General features: G+C 45.5%; 1 protein-coding gene across 2 annotated transcripts in view; it reads right to left on the bottom strand.

Annotated features, from left to right (window-relative positions):
• The window catches only part of LOC146829046 (nuclear pore glycoprotein p62-like), a 223,180-nt gene that overhangs the window by 64,921 nt on the left and 139,419 nt on the right, over positions 1–18,840 (bottom strand). The window lies entirely within an intron of this gene.

Raw genomic sequence — 18,840 nt, forward strand, 5'->3', positions numbered from 1 at the left:
AGACAGCAACAGGCTGACCTGCATCTGGAGTGTAGGGGGAGGAGAAGCCCCTAGAGGTGAAGAGGCCTGGATTGCTGCTATAAAACAATTGTCCCATCTCCTGCTGAGTGATTGAGAATCCAGACCCCACTAATCAAAGGACGAAGGTGTCACTGGCAGGGATGCACCCAGAACTGGTTTGAACAGGGGTCAGTGCCTCCTGCACACAAAGACTTCAAAGCCATTGAGGGGTATAACTGAGAGCTGAAGCCCCTGAACTTTGGAGAATGGCCTGACCAAGTGTGAATAAGACTGGAGCTACTTTGTGGTAAAGAGGACGTTTGCCAAGGAAGAAACAACTGAAGAGACTGAAGGATAGGACTGGCCCTTGCTGTGTGTTCTGGGGCTGGCCTGCAGTTTGCTGTTTTAACCAAGGAAAGGCTAAAGGGACTGCTGTGTGCTGTGTTCCCCTGCTTGAAAGGACTTTGCTGTGTGCTGTGTCCCGAAGCAACTTATCCCCAAGGGCCTGAGGTGAGCTGGCTCCCTGTTGCGGAAACACAGGAACACAAAAGTTTCCATGAGAGTCTCAGCGGCGCTGTGTGTGCGTGCCTATTGCAGCCTGAGACCCTCGTAAGGTGTGCCCTGTGATTGTGGGCACCTGGAGTCCAAGCAAGGATCAGCGACGCGGTGTGCGTGTGCTTTTTACAACCTGAACCCCTTTGTAAGGATTGTCCAGTTATCGTGTGCACCGGAATCCAAGTGAGTCTCATCGACGCTGTGGGCGTTGTGCACCATGAGACCTTCGTGAGGATTTGCCTTGTTATCATGTGCACCGGAGTTAAAGTGAGTCTCAGCTACGCTGTGCGCGTGATCTTCGTCCAGCCTGAGACCTTCGTGTGCAGTGCCCAGTGATCGTGCACCCGAAGCTCAAGGAAGTCTCAGCGATGCTGTGTGCCCTGTGGCAGCCTGAATTCTTCGTAACTGTAGCGGCCAAGACCGGCAGCCCCGGAGGAGCTGAGCCTCCGGCCCGAGCCCGCCGTTGCCAACTGAAAAAGATTGCATTAGAGGCCCAGCGGCTGGATGAGGAGAGAAGAGTGAGTTTGCGCCCCCCAGGTAACGCAGGGTGCAGGCTCGGAGAAAGACGCTCTCGGCATCTCTCTCGTTCTGGCAGCGCGAGCCTCTGCTTCGGCTCATATCGCGGCCCGTATTGCCAAGGGAGTGGCAGTACAGGGGCCGGAGTGCGGAGCTGCACTTTTTGATTGCACAGTACCCGTGTTGGGGGCAACTGTTGTGAGGCTGACTGCAAGTCAAAAGGAGAGGTGGAGAGTCCGCCTGAGGCACAGTGACCGGTGCCTGAGTGTATTACGCATTATTCAATTTCTGCATAACGGAGTACCTGACTATTGTTATTACGCATTGCATTATTCCTGCATAACGAACTACCTGATAAATGTATGACACATGACATTATTTCTGCATAACGAACTAGCTGATTGTTGAATGACGCATTGCATTGTTTCTGCATAACGAACTACCTGATAAGTGTATTACGCATTGCATTGTTTCTGCATAACCTACCTGAGTAGTGTATTACGCATTGCCTTATTTCTGCATAACGACGTATCTGGTGGTTGTATTACGCATCGCATTATTTTTACCTTGCAAAGTGCCTGATTGTTGCGTTACGTATTGCATTCTTTTTACATTGCAGTGTCTGATTGCTGCGTTACAACTTACAGTATTTTTACATTACAAAAGAGCCCGATTCTAGCATTACGAACAGTATAACATGATATTAGGATTACGGGAGAATGTTTAGAAGTGCTCATTAATACCGCCAGAACTTACAAGGGCTGGCTGGCCTAACAACCGGCTAGGAGAAATAGTACACAAACTCATATGTTGGATTTATATTGTGTGGTCTGATCGTGTATCTTTTTATATAAAGTTTATACTCGTTTTTATAAAACTCGTGTGGAGCCTATTTGTGGTGTCATCATTGGGTTGTTGTGAGCGTGGTTGCAAATACTTTACGCATTTGCCTTGAAGATAAGCCTGGCTGCTCGTGCCAAACTACCTAGGGGTAAGCGGGGCTATCGGGGTGAGCGGGGCTATCTCAGAAGGTGGCCTTTCTTTCCCGGACGTTGGAACGTGGGTCCCTATTTGGCCTAAGGTACCTACCTCAGCCAACCTGGGATCCCGGATCTAACAGTGGTGTGCAGTGGAACAATGTGGGTTGTATTGGAATTGTTAGTTATAGAATTGTGAGGTATGGAGTGGATTAGTATAGTGGAATTATTTAGCATGGTGTACAGTGGAAATATGTAGATAGTAATTATGTGGTGTACTGGAATTATGTGAAGTGGGTTTGTGTGTATGGAGTGTAATTATGTGCAATGTTTTTTTTATGTTGTGGAGTGGTATGTAGTGGAGTTTATGTGGTGTGCTGTTGAATTTTGTGGCATGATGTGGAATCTTGTGGTGTGGATTGAATGTATGTGGTATGTTGGGTAATTGTGCTGGTGAGTTGAAGTATGTGGTTTGGAGTTGAATTGTGTGGGGTGGATTGGAAATGTGGGGTTGAATTGTGTGGCATGGGACTGTGCAGATACTTGCTTTTTTTGTCACCAAAAAGGCAAAGCTAAGTAGGAGCTAAGCTGCAGATCTGTGTCTTTGGGTATAACAAAAAAGAAAAATTGATGTCAGGATACATAACTGGAGCCTTTATGGAGCTCACTGTCATCATGTTCGATGGCAGGATGGAGTAGCAACAGAGGCGAAAGGTGTCACCCTACCAGAGGAGAGAAGGTACTGCAAACGTTACCACAGAAAGAAAGAGGCAGATGGTCCCACCTACCAGAGGAAAGAAGCTACTGCAAGAGTTACCACAGAAAGAAAGAGGCAGATGGTGCAACCTACCAGAGGATAGAAGCTATTGCAAGAAGGCCGCCACAGAAAGAAAGAGGCAGATGGTCCCACCTACCAGAGAAGAGATGCTATTGCAAGAAGGCCGCCACAGAAAGAAGGAGGCAGATGGTCTCACCTACCAGAGAAGAGATGCTATTGCAAGAAGGCTGCCATGGAAAGAAAAAGGCGGATGGTCCCACCTACCAGAGGAGAGAAGCTATAGCAAGAAGGCTGCCACAGAATGAAAGAGGCAGATGGTCCCACCTACCAGAGGAGAGAAGCTATTGCAAGAGTTACCTCAGAAAGAAGCAGATGGTCCACCTACCAGAGAAGAGAAGCTATTGCAAAAAGGCTGCCACAGAAAGAAAGAGGCAGGTCACATCTACCATAGGAGAAAAGCTATTGCAAGAAGGCTGCACCAGAAAGAAAGAGGCAGATTGTCCCACGTACCAGATCAGAAAAGCTATTGCAATAAGGCTGCCACAGAAAGGCTGGTGCCTGTGCAGATTCACAGCAATTTCACCAAAAGCCAGAGTTAAAGACTGCAGCAAAATGGTATCATGTGCAAATCAAATAGCATCTACATGGCAGCCCACTCTACACCAAATTACACCCTAAAGGTTCGTGGAGGGTGGGGGACTGTGGCACAGCATGTGTCAAAGGGGTAGAAACAAGGAACCTCTGCTACCATTGTTGAAAAATAACAGTGCATTAAATGGACCAGTACTGTGGCAGCAAATTGTTGATCGGGACAGTGGGAAGAGGCACTTGTAGATACCACTGCAACCACTAAACGAGAACTTGTCAGGATGCGCGGTCATTGAGTGATTAACGTGAAGAAACTGTGCGTCACACCCAAGAACTGAAACTAAAGTCAGGAGAGCGGGACAACAGAAACATAAGAACAAGCGCATTCCTTGACATGTCAGTGGCAAGTGCTTAACTTAATGGCTATTGTGCAAAATGGCAAATCCTTAATGATATGTGGTGGTCCCATCTGTAACCCAGAGGGTGCTAGAATATCTGTCCTTGGTTTTCCTTATATTAACTACTTTGCCTTTCATGTATGGAAATAAAGACTCCCAGCTCTTTAAAAACTAATAGCTGAGTGGGTACTGACTTTATTGTGTACGATTACTCTAGTTTCATAGTGTATCCGACTTCCAAACCCACTACTGATGCCTCATTTATTTGTAAGTAACTTGTTTTGGCGATTTGAGTGCAATAGTACCTGAGATCCTTGTATAACAATGAAAGTTGACCATACTCGCACCCAACATTACCCTAAGACTGAGAAAAAGAGTTGCACAAAATACATGAATAAAAACATTATCACAAATGATGACAACTTCCAGCGTACATTACACATTGTGAGGTGTCCCTTTCTAGTTTTAATAGTGAGTGTTACCATCCAACTGAGAGTAATCAATTGATCACCAGGGAAGGATAAACAATCTGAATGGAATGTGAATTAAGTAAACCTAAATCTCTAGAGAAAATGTATTAAAGCGCTGGACTACATGATCTGGGAGAAACCCAGATAGGCCGAAAATGAGCATTTACGTATTTCAATCTTAACCTGTGAACGATCGAAGCTGCTTACTCATGAAACAGACTGTAAAAACAGTAAACCTGATTGATCTCAGCTTTTCCGCATGACCAATATTGTAAGATCTTAGGCAAATATTTCACTGAGCCATTTTTACTTCATTATCACATATGAGAGCACCTTCAAATATGTGAGTTTAGTGATTGCGCTGCACCAAAATGTATTTTATGTGCAATATGATGCTCTATGTATAATAGGAATCTAGGCCAGGTATTGAGTGTACATGACAACTGACACGCCTCTTAGTGCACTAATGGAATTGCTGAAGGGGGAGTGCCTGAATTTTTCCAAAGAGCACATGTTTAAAAACTAGCATTTTAATAAAAAGTCACTGAATGCAGTGCAAGAAACTGATTTACTAAGGTGAAACGCTGTGGCATGTTAAAAAAAATGTAAGGAATATGCTACTTACCAGTATGCATCTGTTCATGGCATGTAGAGCTGCAGATCTACATACTTGTGCATAGATCGCCATCTGGTGTTGGGCCCGGATGTTTGCAGTTGTTTTTCCTCTTGGAAAGTCTTTGGAAGTCACGAGGTCGGTGACTCCTCCTTTGGATCGTATTGCGCATGGGCTTCGGCTCCATCCTCAGATTGTTTTTCGCCAGCAGGGAAATGATGGAGCGTAGTAATAACCAGTGAAGATGCCCTGTGTGTTGTATCTAAATAAGATAAACTGGCACAGATAAAGGTAGCCGGGGAGGCGTGTGTAGATCTGCAGCTCTACATGCCAAGAACAAATGCATACTGGTAAGTAGCATATTCCGTTCAAGGCATATGAGCTGCAGATTACACACTTGTGCAAAGATTATATAGCAGTACCCACCATTAGCGGCGACCACCCGTATCTGTTGCAGTGGTTTAAAATAATGTTTTGAGTACAGCCTGGCCCACACTAGCTTGTTGCTTAGTTGGCACATCTACTCAATAGTGTTTAGTGAGATTGTGCGGTGTTGACCATGTAGCTGCTTTGCAGATATCATCTAATGGGATGTTTCCTAGAAAAGCCATTGAAGCCCCTATTTTACGTGTAGAATGGGCTTTAGGGGGAACGGATAGTGTTCGTTTTGCTTTGTGGTAGCAAATCTGAATGCATTTGACAGTCCACCTAGCTATCCCCGACTTGGAGATGAGGTTGCCCTGGTGTGGTGGAGAGAAAGAGACAAACAGTTGTTTGGTCTTACGGAAAGGTTGTGTTCTCTCGATGTAGTATAGTAAGGCTCGTTTGACATCTAGTGTGTGTAGAGCTCTTTCTGCAACAGTTTGTGGTTGCAAGAAGAATACTGGTAGTTCTACAGATTGGTTTAGGTGAAATGGAGAAATGACTTTGGAGAGGAATTTTGGGTTGGTACGGAGAACCACCTTATTATGGTGCATTTGTAGAAAAGGTTCTTGAATAGTATGTGCCTGGATCTCACTGACTCTTCTGAGGGAAGTGATGGCTACAAGAAAAGCGGTTTTCCATGTTAAGAAATGAAGTTCAAATTTGTGTAGTGGTTCAAAAGGAGGTCCCATTAGTCTGGTGAGAACGATATTTAGGTTCCACACAGGTGAGGGTGGCACTCTGGGGGGAATTATTCTTTTAAGGCCTTCCATGAAGGCTTTAATGGCAGGTACTCTAAAGAGTGAGAGATGTTGCCTGTTTTGTAGGTAAGCTGCTATGGCTGCGAGGTGTAGTCGAATGGACGTATAGGCTAAATTGCACCTTTGTAGGTGGAGTAAGTAGCCTATGATGTGTTGAATGGACACATCTAGGGGATCTATGGTGTTGTTATGACAAAAGACAACAAAACGTTTCCACTTGGCGGCGTAGCACGCTCTAGTGGTAGGGCGCCTAGCTTCTTTGATGACGTTCATACAGTCGGGGGAAAGATTTAGGTACCCGAATTCTAGGATTTCAGGAGCCAGATCGCAAGGTTGAGCTGAGCTGGGTCCAGGTGTCTGATCTCTCCATGGTTCTGGGTTAAGAGGTGTGGAGAGAGGTGTAATTTTTGATGTGGTACTACCGATAGTTCCAGCAGTGTGTGTGTACCACGGTGGTCTGGCCCAAGTTGGCGCTACTAATATTAGTATGAGGGAGTGCTGTTGTAGTTTGCGCACCACTAGTGGAATGAGTGGGAGAGGCGGAAAAGCATACGCAAATCCACCTGACCAGTTCATCCATATCGCATTGCCTTTGGACAATGGGTGTGGGTATCTGGCAGCGAAGCTTGGGCATTTTGTGTTTTCGTGGGTGGCGAAGAGGTCTATCTGTGGATGCCCCCACATTTGAAAGTACGGGTGAAGAACTTGCAGATGAAGTTCCCACTCGTGGATTTGTTGTGTTTGTCTGCTGAGCAGATCTGCCATAGTGTTTTGGACTCCTGGGACATGTTGGGCTAGAAGAAAGATTTTCTGGGGTATGGCCCATCTCCATATGCTCTGTGCTAATTGAGAGGGCTGTGGAGAGTGTGTGCCGCCTTGTTTTTTAATAGAATACATGGCTGTCATGTTGTCTGTGCGGATTAGGACTGCTTTGCCTGAAATCTGTGTTTGAAAAGATTTTAGGGCTAGGAAGATTGCTAGTAATTCCAGATGGTTGATATGGAGTAGCTTCTGTTGAGGTGTCAATTTGCCTTGCATGGTGAGATGTAATAGATAAGCTCCCCAGCCGGAGAGCGATGCGTCTGTAGTTAGTACTATCTGGGGAACCGGGTCCAGGAACGGTCGACATTTGGAAAGGTTTGTGGTGGTCCACCACTGCAGAGAGCGATGGGTACGACCGTCTACCAACACCAGATTTGTTAATTGATCCTGGGCCTGGTTCCATTGGTGCGCTAAGCACTCTTGGAGAGGACGCATCTGGAGTCTTGCGTGAGGTACTATGAAGATGCAAGAGGCCATCATCCCTATTAGTTGCATGAACACCCGAGCTGGAAGGGAGTGTTGTGCTATGAATTTTGCGCGTAGAGCTTGAATGCTTGCAATCCTGGCAGGATTGGGGTAGGCGAGCGCCTTTGAGGTGTCTATAGTGGCACCTAGATATTGTTTTATGTGGGATGGTTGTAGATGGGACTTTGTGTGGTTTACATTGAAGCCTAGCTGGTGAAGTAGCTGGATGGTGGTGTGTGTGTGTTGTACACACTGATTGTATGAACTGGCTTTTATCAACCAGTCGTCTAGGTATGGGAAGACATGAATGTGTTGTCTTCGCAGATGTGCTGCCACCACTGCTAGGCACTTGGTGAATACTCGTGGTGCGGTTGTGACTCCGAACGGGAGCACTTTGAATTGGTAGTGTTGGCCGTCCACTACAAATCTGAGGTACTTCCTGTGAGTGTTGTGCACTGGAATGTGGAAATAAGCATCTTTTAGGTCCAAAGTCGTGAGGAAGTCGTTTTGGGAAAGCAGCGGAAGTACCTGCTGAAGCGTCACCATATGAAAATGGTCTGTGTGTATGTATTTGTTTAGGGGCCGAAGGCGAGGATGGGCCGTAGAGTCTCGTCCCTTTTTGGTATGAGAAAATATAGGGAGTAGACCCCCATATTTTGTTGGTTGGTAGGAACGTGTTCTATTGCCTTTTTGTCTAGGAGGGAGATTACCTCCTGCTTGAGTAGCAGTAGATGTTCTGGTGGCATTGGGCGTTGTCTGGGTGGAATGTTTGGGGGGGGTAGATATTAGTTCTAGGCAGTAGCCTGACTGAATTATTTGTGTTACCCATTTGTCTGAGGTGATGGTAGTCCAGACCGGAAGGAAATGTTGGAGTCTGCCTCCGACCAGAGTGGGATGGTCTGGGGGAAGTGGAGGGAAGTCATTGGGTAGGCGCGGTGGCAGAGCGGGCGGTGTTTGTTTTGCCTCTGCCTTTGTTATTGTTGCCCCTGTAGCCGCCTCTTTGGTAACCCCTTGTAAAGGTGGACTGAGTAGGGGATTTGTATGAAGTGGAAGCGGTGTCTGAGGAGTAGCCTCTGGATGTGCTCCGAAAGGAAGAGCGGCGAAAGGAGCGTCTGGGAGGGTGAGATTGTAAGGCTCTCATGGATTTTGCCGTGTCAGTGTCCTTTTTCATTTTCTCAAGGGCGTCATCCACTTTTGGGCCAAACAAATGTTCCTGGTCAAAGGGATGGTTGAGGATGGAGGCTTGTACCTCCGGTTTAAAACCGGATATCCTTAGCCAGGCATGGCGACGGAGGAGGACACTAGTATTGATGGCCCTAGAGGCTGTGTCTGCTGCATCTAAGGCACAACGTATGGAGGTATTAGTAATTGTTTTGCCCTCCTGAATTAGCTCATTGGCCCTAGCTTTGTATTTATCAGGGAGATGGTGCATTATGGCTTCTAACTCGTCATAATGGGCCCTGTCATACCTTGCTAGTAGTGCTTGTGTATTGGCGATACTCCATATATTGGCCGCTTGAGATGCAGTACGCTTGACTGATGCGTCCAAGAGTTTAGACTCTTTGTCAGGTGGTGGTGCATCGCCTGACACCTGGGAGTTGGCCTTTTTCAGTGCTGTCGATATTACCAGGGAATCTAGTGGCGCTGGCCATCTGATGTAGGAGGGATCTGTTGGGGCGGCTTTATATTTCTTTTCAATGCGCGGGTTAATGACCCTGGCCCTGAGTGGGTCCTTAAAGATCTCTGGCGCATGTTTTATAAGACCTTTAAGCATAGGCAATATGGAGGTGGTCCTATGTGTGGTGTCAAATGTATCTAGGAGGAAATCCTCCTCTACTGGGTCGGTATATAAATCTACCCCGTGGTAGTGTGCCGCCCTTTGCAGTAAATGGTTGAACCCCAAGGAGTCTTCTGGTGGAGAAGGTCTGGAATGGTAAAGATCGTCTTGTGGGACGTTAGGGATATCAGGGATATTAATCGTCCCATGGGTCTGGGGATCCTGTGGAAGTGGGGTCCCCTGTAGGTAAATCTTGGAGCACATCCCCTATGTCATCATATGGATCCCCTTGATCATCATCCGGGGATGGGGTCGGGGAATGATGAGGTGGGGGTGGAGGAGGTGGAGTAGGGGAAGGTGGAGGAGGTGGTGGAGGTGGGGAAGGTAGTCTGAAAGGGGAGGTAGCAGAGTCCTTCCTTTTTGGAGGCGGAGCAGGTTTCTCTTACTGTCTCTTTTTGATAGAGAGCATCAAATGTCCAGTTTTGGGATCCTTAGTTAGTGTTTTCTGTAAGGGATACGGTGTGAATAGTTCTGGATCCGTCGACGCCGAAGGCATTAGGGCCGTTGGTTTCTTAGGTTGATCGGTGTTGGTTTGTTGTTTGGAACCATGCCTGGAAAGCTCCGATTGTTTAGTAGGCGCCGAGATGGATTTCGGCTTCGAAGTGTCAGTGGCCTTGTGTGCTTTTGTCGGTACCGAAGATGGGGTCGGTGCCGAGGAGCTGGGTCTCGACCCCGAGTGTTTCGGTGTGGAGCTCGGTGTCGAGATTGAGGCCGGCTTCTTTTTTGGTGCCGAAGAGTGTTTATCGGCTCCGACGGTGGGCTGGCTCGAGCCCGAGCCACCCGAAGGCTTATTTGTCTTCTTTATCGGTCCCGAAGGTGCGGTGTGGGAAGCAATGTCTTTGGTCTTGCTTAGGCCCGAAGGCGTGACCGAAGCCTTTTTCGGTGCCGATGAGGGTGTGTGTGTGTGTGTGTGTGTGTGTGGGGGGGGGGGGGGGGTAGTTTAGTACTCCCGACCCTCTGTCCCGGAGTGTTGTCCTCCACATCTGAATCGTCGGCTTCGGAGGTGCTGACGAGTCCCTCGTCGGGGTGTTGTTCTGGAGCGTCGACGCCTTCCCCGAAGATGTCGTCCGGGATTGCCGTCGAAGAGTGTGCCATGGTTCTTCTGGCTCTTTGGTCCCGAATAGTTTTCTTGGACAGGAAGGATTTACACGCGGGACAGTCTCGAGCCTCGTGTTCAGGGGAGAGGCAGAGATTGCATACCTCATGGAGATCGGTGTGGGGGAATTTGGACCCACATCGAGGGCACTTTTTAAATGGAGTCCTTTCCATTAGCCAGGACCAGAGCTTGGGTAGGCCCGAAGGCCGCCGTCGATGACTGGAACCGAAGGTCTTGCCGATGAGAGGTGCATCGAGTGGGGAGATCGCGATCTAAACAATACCGCAAATTGGGGTGAGGATTGCGCGTTGATCGTCTAACTGGAAGCTGTTCGGAACCGGAGCGCGAACATTACATCCGAGCCCGATGGCGGAATAAAACAAATCTGAGGATGGAGCCGAAGCCCATGCGCAATACGAACCAAAGGAGGAGTCACCGACCTCGTGACTTCCAAAGACTTTCCAAGAGGAAAAACAACTGCAAACATCCGAGCCCAGCACCAGATGGCGATCTATGCACAAGTGTGTAATCTGCAGCTCATATGCCTCGAACATGCACTTTTTTGAATTTTGAAGAGACTACACCATGTGTGTTGCAAGATTTACATCGCACTGAATTTTTATTGGATTTATATAGTTGTTACTACCCCTGAAGTTGAATGGCTTTAGAGATTCACAGAGAATAAATATGAGCCCATAGATTTTTGTCTAAAGACTGCCTGCCACGGGAAGATAAACTGCCCATCAACTGTTCATGTAGTATCCTCGGCCACCGCTAGGTTAGTCAGAGAGACGAAAGACACATTTCACTTTGATAAGGATTTACTGGCCATGATCATTACGAAGATTGAAAGGCAGCTGCCTCTTCATAGCCATTATTATTTTGTTTCCATCGACTATCTAAAAAGAAGGAAATGTGCTTCGAGACTGGCAGATATTTTTTTTGTTTAAAATAAGATACTCTCTGGTAAGGTGTTCTGTGATTTCACACATAGGCTGAGTGATTCAGTTTTCATGAAAATTATTGACCATCACACACTGAAGGATGAGCAGCAGCTTAAGCACCTAAAAAAAAAAAACCCAAACTACAACATCATACAATACTTAACCACATCTATGCAGATGCAGTAGAAGCTGTGATAAAAAAGCAGCAATGATACTATTGTGCGCCATCTGAGGCCTTACCCACCCATTTTGAGCATAAATAACATTTATTTTAATTACAATTTACACTTTTAAAAAACATATTACCAATTGGTACGTTGCTCAGCCAAAATATATATTACCTAAATTGCTTACTTAATACATTTAAAATTAAAGTGATATTTTCGTGTCCCCGAACTTACCACCATGTGTCACTACTAAGTATTTATATTTTAATTAAATCACTTTTAGTTTCATTGATTTAAATTAATGGAACCTTGTGCGAACCGTAAAGGTAACCCTAAAACGTACCATATTTTTAAAAATAATATTTCATTTAAATAAAAAATGCATTAATTTAATTGAAATACATGAAATGTTATTGCATTTGTACGGTCTACGGAACCCTTGATCTAATGATATACTTAACAGTCTCCTAGTGCCCTAAACCCACCAAAGTGATTTTATTCTTAATTCCTTTCAAAGAGTTCCTTGTAGGGTATACATAGGAGAGTGCCATTACATTGGATATTCCTGTGGTTAAAATATAGGTTTTCTTTCTGGAAAGACCTTTTCTGAGCCAGCAGTGGTGATGTGTAGATGTTGCGCACTGCGAGAGTCTTAGCTCGCTACGGTGAAGTGTGCACCATACATAGAACCGAAGAGCAAGAAGGAGACTGACATACACAAGCATGTCAGACAGGCATGGCTGGGTGATGTGAAGATATTATAGAGCGAGTGCATTAAAGCAGGACATTACAGTGTGCAGACACAAACACTATCAGGGAGGGATGGCAGAGTCATAGTAAGACACTGTACTGAGAGTATGAATCAAACATACACGCACACTTGTAAAACAGTCACTGCCAGAATTGGTCCTGTCCTGGCTCTATGCACAAGTCATGGTGATATGTGGACACTGTGAAACCATCACAAGTCATTCTGTGCACAAGTTATGGGCAAGATGGTCACGGCATGGGGCAACAATGTTAAAGAAAAGTACAAAGTAATTATTAGCAAGGGTGTACTGTGCTACCCGCCGCTGGCAGTGGACCCTCGTAGGCACACTGACACAGACCCTGTTGCAGTAATGTGCACACAGATATGTACCTTCTTCCCCTCAAATAGAGACCAAATGGAACCGTCTGGTGTTGAATGACTAAAGTCTCCCATTAATAGCAGCTCAATGCAGAGTCCTTCTTCTGAACTAATATCTGCCAGTAGCACCCCCCCCCCCCCCTTTCCGGTTTTAGTCCTCCCGTTCCCCGGCTCCTACATAGTGAGCTTTATGAAACATGTTTCTGCGTGAGAAACCGAATGCATTAAAAAACGACAATAATTATCGTTAATAATGACTATGGCGGATTCCAGGAATTGGACGGTTGTATGAGGGGTATCCAGGAAGATATCGTTGGGGGACATTTCTTAAACAGCCCCCCTGAAAGATACCTAAATCGAGCTAGTCACAGAGCAGGTTAGGGGAAAAGGGATAGTAGTTTTTCTCCAGGCTGCCGTCTCCAATATAATGCTTTTCTGCTATATATTCCTCCTCGAGGATTCCTCGCGCCTCCTCCGCTATTCATCCTAGGATATTTTCAGGTGCCAAAAGGCACCAGTAAATGTATATTTATTACAAGTTCAAATGCAGGCAGGAATATTGTCGCACATCTAGATTAGGTTAGCAGTAACACAACTTTTACCTCCTATGGTTACAATTTGCACTTCAAAAATTAAGGCAACAAGTCACTCTAAAAACCTGAAAGAAGGCACATTGGAATGGATGCCTGCTTGTACCCCGGGGAGACCGTACAGTGTGCGCTGACACGGGTGCACTCTAGTTGGTCCCACCTTGTGCCCCAGAGGCACTGTAAAATTCACGCTCCATCTGAGCGAAGGAATGCAGGATGACACGCTAAATCATCCTATCTCTGTAGCGCTGACCATACGGCAATAAGAGCAGCTGCGGGGGGCCATGATGATCAAATAAAAGGAACACAATTGCTAAACATGAAAGAACACTCAAGATGACAAGGCAGGAAGAGCAGTTGTACCTTAGGAGAGCCTTCCCATGCTACCCACCTGGAGAAGAAGAAAAAAATAGTGCACCATACCTAACCCAAATGGACTGGAGGGGAGTACTACATGTAATAGGGCCAGTAGCAGTGGGAGGGATCCAAACACCAAAAAGAGGAACAAATACAGTCAATGCACTAATGAAAAGCCAGGTTTTCAGAAGGGCACATAAAAGAACGAATCAAAAACGAATGGACTTGCTCAAACCCCACACAGTAGATACAGCATGTCTCAAAGATACAGCATGTCTCGAAGAGACAGCTCATGCACTGCCTAGTCGAGACCTTGGAAAAAAAAAAATGGAAAAAAAAGTAAAAGTAAAAAGCACACTGGTCATGGAGTGTTCTTTGTGAAGCTATGAATAGGAAACAGATCATCCTGTTCTAAGAGGGAAAGAGAAGGATGGGAGTGAGGGAAGGGATCTTTTGAAGCGAGCTGTATTGTTAATCTGAGCTACCACCGAGAAGCTGTGTGTAAAGCACAAGGCGCGCGAGGAGGAACAGCAATGGAGAGAGGGGTGAACGAGCAGCGACATCAAGCTGGAAGGAGAGAAGACGGCTTGCCCAGGGCTCGAAAAATCAACAACAAAAAAATCTAGATCTGCAGGTTTGGTAACTTAAAAAATCTACTCAAGCTCACTGTAATGCACTTGACCTCTGTCTCTAAAAGCTGAGCAAATGTGATATGTTAACAAGATTTAAAGGCATTTTTATTGCTCATTCATTTTGTGAGCAATTAAGATGCCTTTAAACCTTGCAATCTTGTCACATTTGCTCTGCTTTCAGAGACAGTGGTCAAAAGTCAGTTTGTCTTCCTACTCGCCAGAAAAGGTGAGTAGGACCAAAAAATAGCTTGTCTTAATTAAAACTGTCTCGCAAATGCAAGCAGGCGAATGGATTTTTCAAGCCCAGCTGCAGATGCACTCACAGAGTGCTCAATAGGGAAAGTAAAGAAAAAAAAAAATCAAAAAATCTTGGTGGTGGTCAGTGGAAGGGCACTGGCCAGTTGCCAGGAAGCTGTACCTGGGCCAGATCCATGTCACGGTATGGCCAGGCAAGCAAAGCAGGAACAGCCAAGGTGCTGACCGTTCAGAAACGTGTAAATTAGAGAGATGTAGGAATAAACGAATGGTAAGTTCAGGTGAGTATTAGGCAGGTTTTATGCACCTTTTAAGATTTTTTTTTTTTTTTTAATACAAGAGATTTTGCTAGTTCAGCATAAGTGATGTGCTTGCAAATTGTTAAAAGGTTCGACAAAACGTTGGAAAAGTACAGAACAAAGTGACTGAAGGGGTAGCTTTGTTCAGATCTGCGCTGATTTGCACGGAAAAAAAAGAATGGATGCCAGAGAGCTGTAGTGGCACCTCTATAAGCACCACACATGTCACAACCGGAGTGGGCGATGCAGACGACACCACGCAGAGCCGATTTACGCTATTTACCGGCCCACAGGAATACTGCTCACAAAAACATTTGTGGATCCAATCTGACACCTGGGGATAATTCAAAGATAAGGAATCTGCAGCTAGAAGTCTAGATCAGATAATAAGTCGAAATAAATTCCATATTTCTATCAATATCCCATGATAGAAGAAATATTGAGAATAATGTGCTGGCATCATAAGAAGGATCTTTAACGGCATTTATACGGTCAATGGACTTAAATAAAACAACTTTGCTAAATGAAATTCAGATAAAGAAATTCCTATGTCCAATTAGTCTTCAGAATCCTTGTGAAGGTACATCTGGAAAAAAGCCTTGGCAAATCCAACAGGCATCACCTTTGGGACCTATTGGCTTGGGTTATGGTTTTTAGCTCTGCTTTACAGCACCCCAATGCATGGCTACATTTTTTTTGTAAACTTGGCATCATTCTGCAGGTGCACACACAGACGAAATGAAGTGGACATTTGTTTCTACTTGCTTATCCACATCGTACCGCAAATAAACAAACGTGCAAAAGAGTTGTTTTTTAAAAGCGGTTAGGCTGGAAGTAATATGGTGGGGGTAAAACAAATTAGGGTGGACAAGGGCAGGTAGACGCAGAAGTTATACGAGGTGGCCGGTGGAGGCTGAAGCAACACAGAGCGCTTGGTGGTAGGGGGAGCAAACGGGCGAGAATGAGTGCAGCATGGAATGTGGTGGGGAAAAGCATTCGGGGGGAGATGGGGGAGAGAGAGACAGAGAGAGAGAGAGAGAGAGACAGAGAGAGAGACAGAGACAGAGAGACAGAGACAGAGACAGAGACAGAGAGAGAGAGAGAGAGAGAGAGAGAGAGAGAGAGAGAGAGAGAGAAATGTGCGTGGAGAACACCCATGGGCAACTACATCATGGAGGAGTGTGGGGTAGAAACACAGGGGCGACGGAGCAGAGAGGGGAAGAGAATCGCACAAGGAGACAACTGGAAAACACCTGCATTCTTGAGAGTACTGCTGTAGTAGAAGGGGTGCCTGAAAAAGCAATCGGGGTAAGGACACATGCTAACAAATAAGAAGCAAGCAAGTGAGGGTGATAATGAAGCCAGCCAGTGGCAAGAAAAGAGCAGGTTCAAAGCCCACTGTAAATTAACAATATATCTCACAATAGGCAGCGAGACCTAAAAAGCCTCTGCCACACAAACATGGAGAACAGCTTATCCATACAAACAGGGAACAATTTCTAAAGATTTGTACAGTATCCAAGTATATAAATTGTTGTGTTAAGAACATCATGTGTGTTTATAACTCAAAGGGATGTCTAGGTTATCTTAATACCACAATTTAATATAGTCAACTTATAAATATGGGGTTATCCTTACCACTAAGGCTCTTTCGCACACAAAACAACCAGCATAAGACAGAGAAAGCCATGGTGAGATGCAGAGTGAGATTTTTACAAGTGTTGGATGGAAGGTCTCACAGATGGCTCTGGGGAGAATGTACTCGTGCATTATTTTGTTTCAGAAGCTATGATATATATTTTGTTTTTTTACCTCAAGAAATTTGAAAATCAAGCAAGCAAGCTTCATGTTGGGCCTCCCTATTACATGTACAAATTCCCTACAGCAGTGCACCTAAAGTGCCCACCTTTGAGAGAGTGGCCATTGGTCTCTCTCTACCCAGGTTCTAAGAGACAAGCATGGTGGATTTATAGTGAAAGGACTGGCCTTTTCGCCAGTCTCCTTTAGGGAAAGTTGCCGGTCATGACTGTCAGGTCTTCATTAAATGGGAACTTAAGTTACCTCTGTGTGAGCTAGGAGTGAAAGGGACTCGCATACTGAGTGCATCATACAGGAACAGGGTGAAGCACAGCTGGATCACCTCATGATAAGCAGTGCTAAACCTGCTGAAAGATAGAAGGCACTCTACAGAAAGGAGCCGGTTTCGAAGGAGATCAACAACCCAGCTTTCTGAAAGCCTTTGTAGGTGGTGTGAGGTACGCATCACGAGGACAAGAGGTCACCCAGTTGCTGTGGAGGAGGAAGATGAATTTTGTGAGGTCCAAGGAGAAGTGATTTTTGGCGAGTTGTCCTTCGCTCCTCGACATAGCCAATACCTGAAAGACTGCCTTAATCTCACCCCTTGGCCTCAAGAAGTTGAAGCAGTAACTAGGTGAGGCTTCACTGATTCCAACATGGTAAGAGCGTCAAAATCTATTACACAGTTGCAGATTCACCATCATCTGAAACCCCAATGGGATCTACCACCTCCCAAGCTGGGAACGTCCAGCCACAACCAGTGGTTTCTGAGGTAGGACACTTTTTCCTGAAAATGTATCAAAAGCTCTGAGGTAATCTTTGTTTCCCTTAAATTGTGTACGTTGCTAGGCTGTGCCGTCCACGGCACTGGGCAATGGACATTTGTCTCTTCATTACAAACTTCCATTTTTTTTTAGTCCAAGCAGCACTGTCAAGTCAGGGCTAACTCTTTTAGCCATTTTGGCATGTGGGCATTGGGTTCAGGCATGAGTGACTTGAAGTGGTGTGCAATCCCTCAATTCAGTGAACCTCCTGGATCATTTTTCCCAGAAAAGTATCAACTGGAGCAGGCAGCCACTGAACTTTATCTGATGAGGAATGAGCTTACGCAATGCACTTTTAGCTGCTGGGTCCTACTCATCATCTGGAGCAGCAACTACTCATCTCCTTCTTTGTCAACATGCACACAAAAGCCATTATCACAACGTGACCACGTTTTCCTACAGCCAATGGATGCAACAGACTCAAACTTATCGCACTAGATTTGAACAGAACAGAGTTCTGAACAGAGGGAGAGCAATTCCATATCTAGATTTCCAAAGTCTTTAATGGATTAATACACCTCAAGATGCCCACAAACCTGAAACATCGACCAGAGACTTCATGGTGGTTCAATGGAAAAAAAAAGAGAAAGACAACTGCGGATAGAAATGGAGCTACCGCCCTACTACTGCTGGACCTAACTGAGGCAAAAGGAACTTAGCATGCACAGACCCATCCATGGATCTCCTCCTACTTTTCATCACAGATCACCTTACAACCCTCATTTTTATCAGTTACTTTCCATACAGATTCTTATTGACTACAAGGGATGTACCTAATGCCACGTCACAACTACTCATGATGGGACACAGATCATCCTGAAGCTGGAAACTCCAACAACGTAGGGCTAGGCCACTGCCTACCAGTGGTAGTCCAGTGGATGCAGATTAGCCACCTAAAACTTAGCTCATCCAAAACAGAGATCCTAAACTGGAGAGAATGTAAGAACGACTAGCTCACAACTATCACTCACCTCCCAGGTAAACAAAGTGACAATCAGAGTCTTCTACATCATGTGAACTCTTGGTCACGCTTTCCCACATACAGGCTTTGTGCTGATAGTTTTGGTCCACCCACCATACGTAAACTGACATCTGGTTAGAAGCACCTCTCCTCCTACTGGAAAGACTTAATGGAATCCAAAATGCAGTAACCAGTTATGTATGTGTGACCATATCATCCAACTCTGAGCACGGCATTGAATACCCGGAATCAGGCGGTCCTCTTATCAACCCAGTCCATATTTTCCACAGGGCCATCTATAGCACTGATCCAATCATCATGCACATAAAACTCCAAACGAAACTTGCATAAAAGAACCCACCGTTCTGCAATGGCAGTGCTATGCAATATACAGACATACAAGAAGTCATATCGGTGGAGTCTCCTTCTCCCGACAGGCGGAAAAACTACAAAGCTTTCTTGCAACAAGGACAAGAAAAGCCCTAGGCTAACTGGAAATCAGGAAAGTGGTAAAGACGTAGCTCTTACTCAAATGATGAGGAAATATCATATTTGCTCAAAAAAGTCTTCCACACAAGAATGGTAG

The sequence above is a fragment of the Triturus cristatus genome, chromosome 5_2 (assembly GCF_964204655.1).
Source record: "Triturus cristatus chromosome 5_2, aTriCri1.1, whole genome shotgun sequence".
Lineage (NCBI taxonomy): Eukaryota > Metazoa > Chordata > Amphibia > Caudata > Salamandridae > Triturus > Triturus cristatus.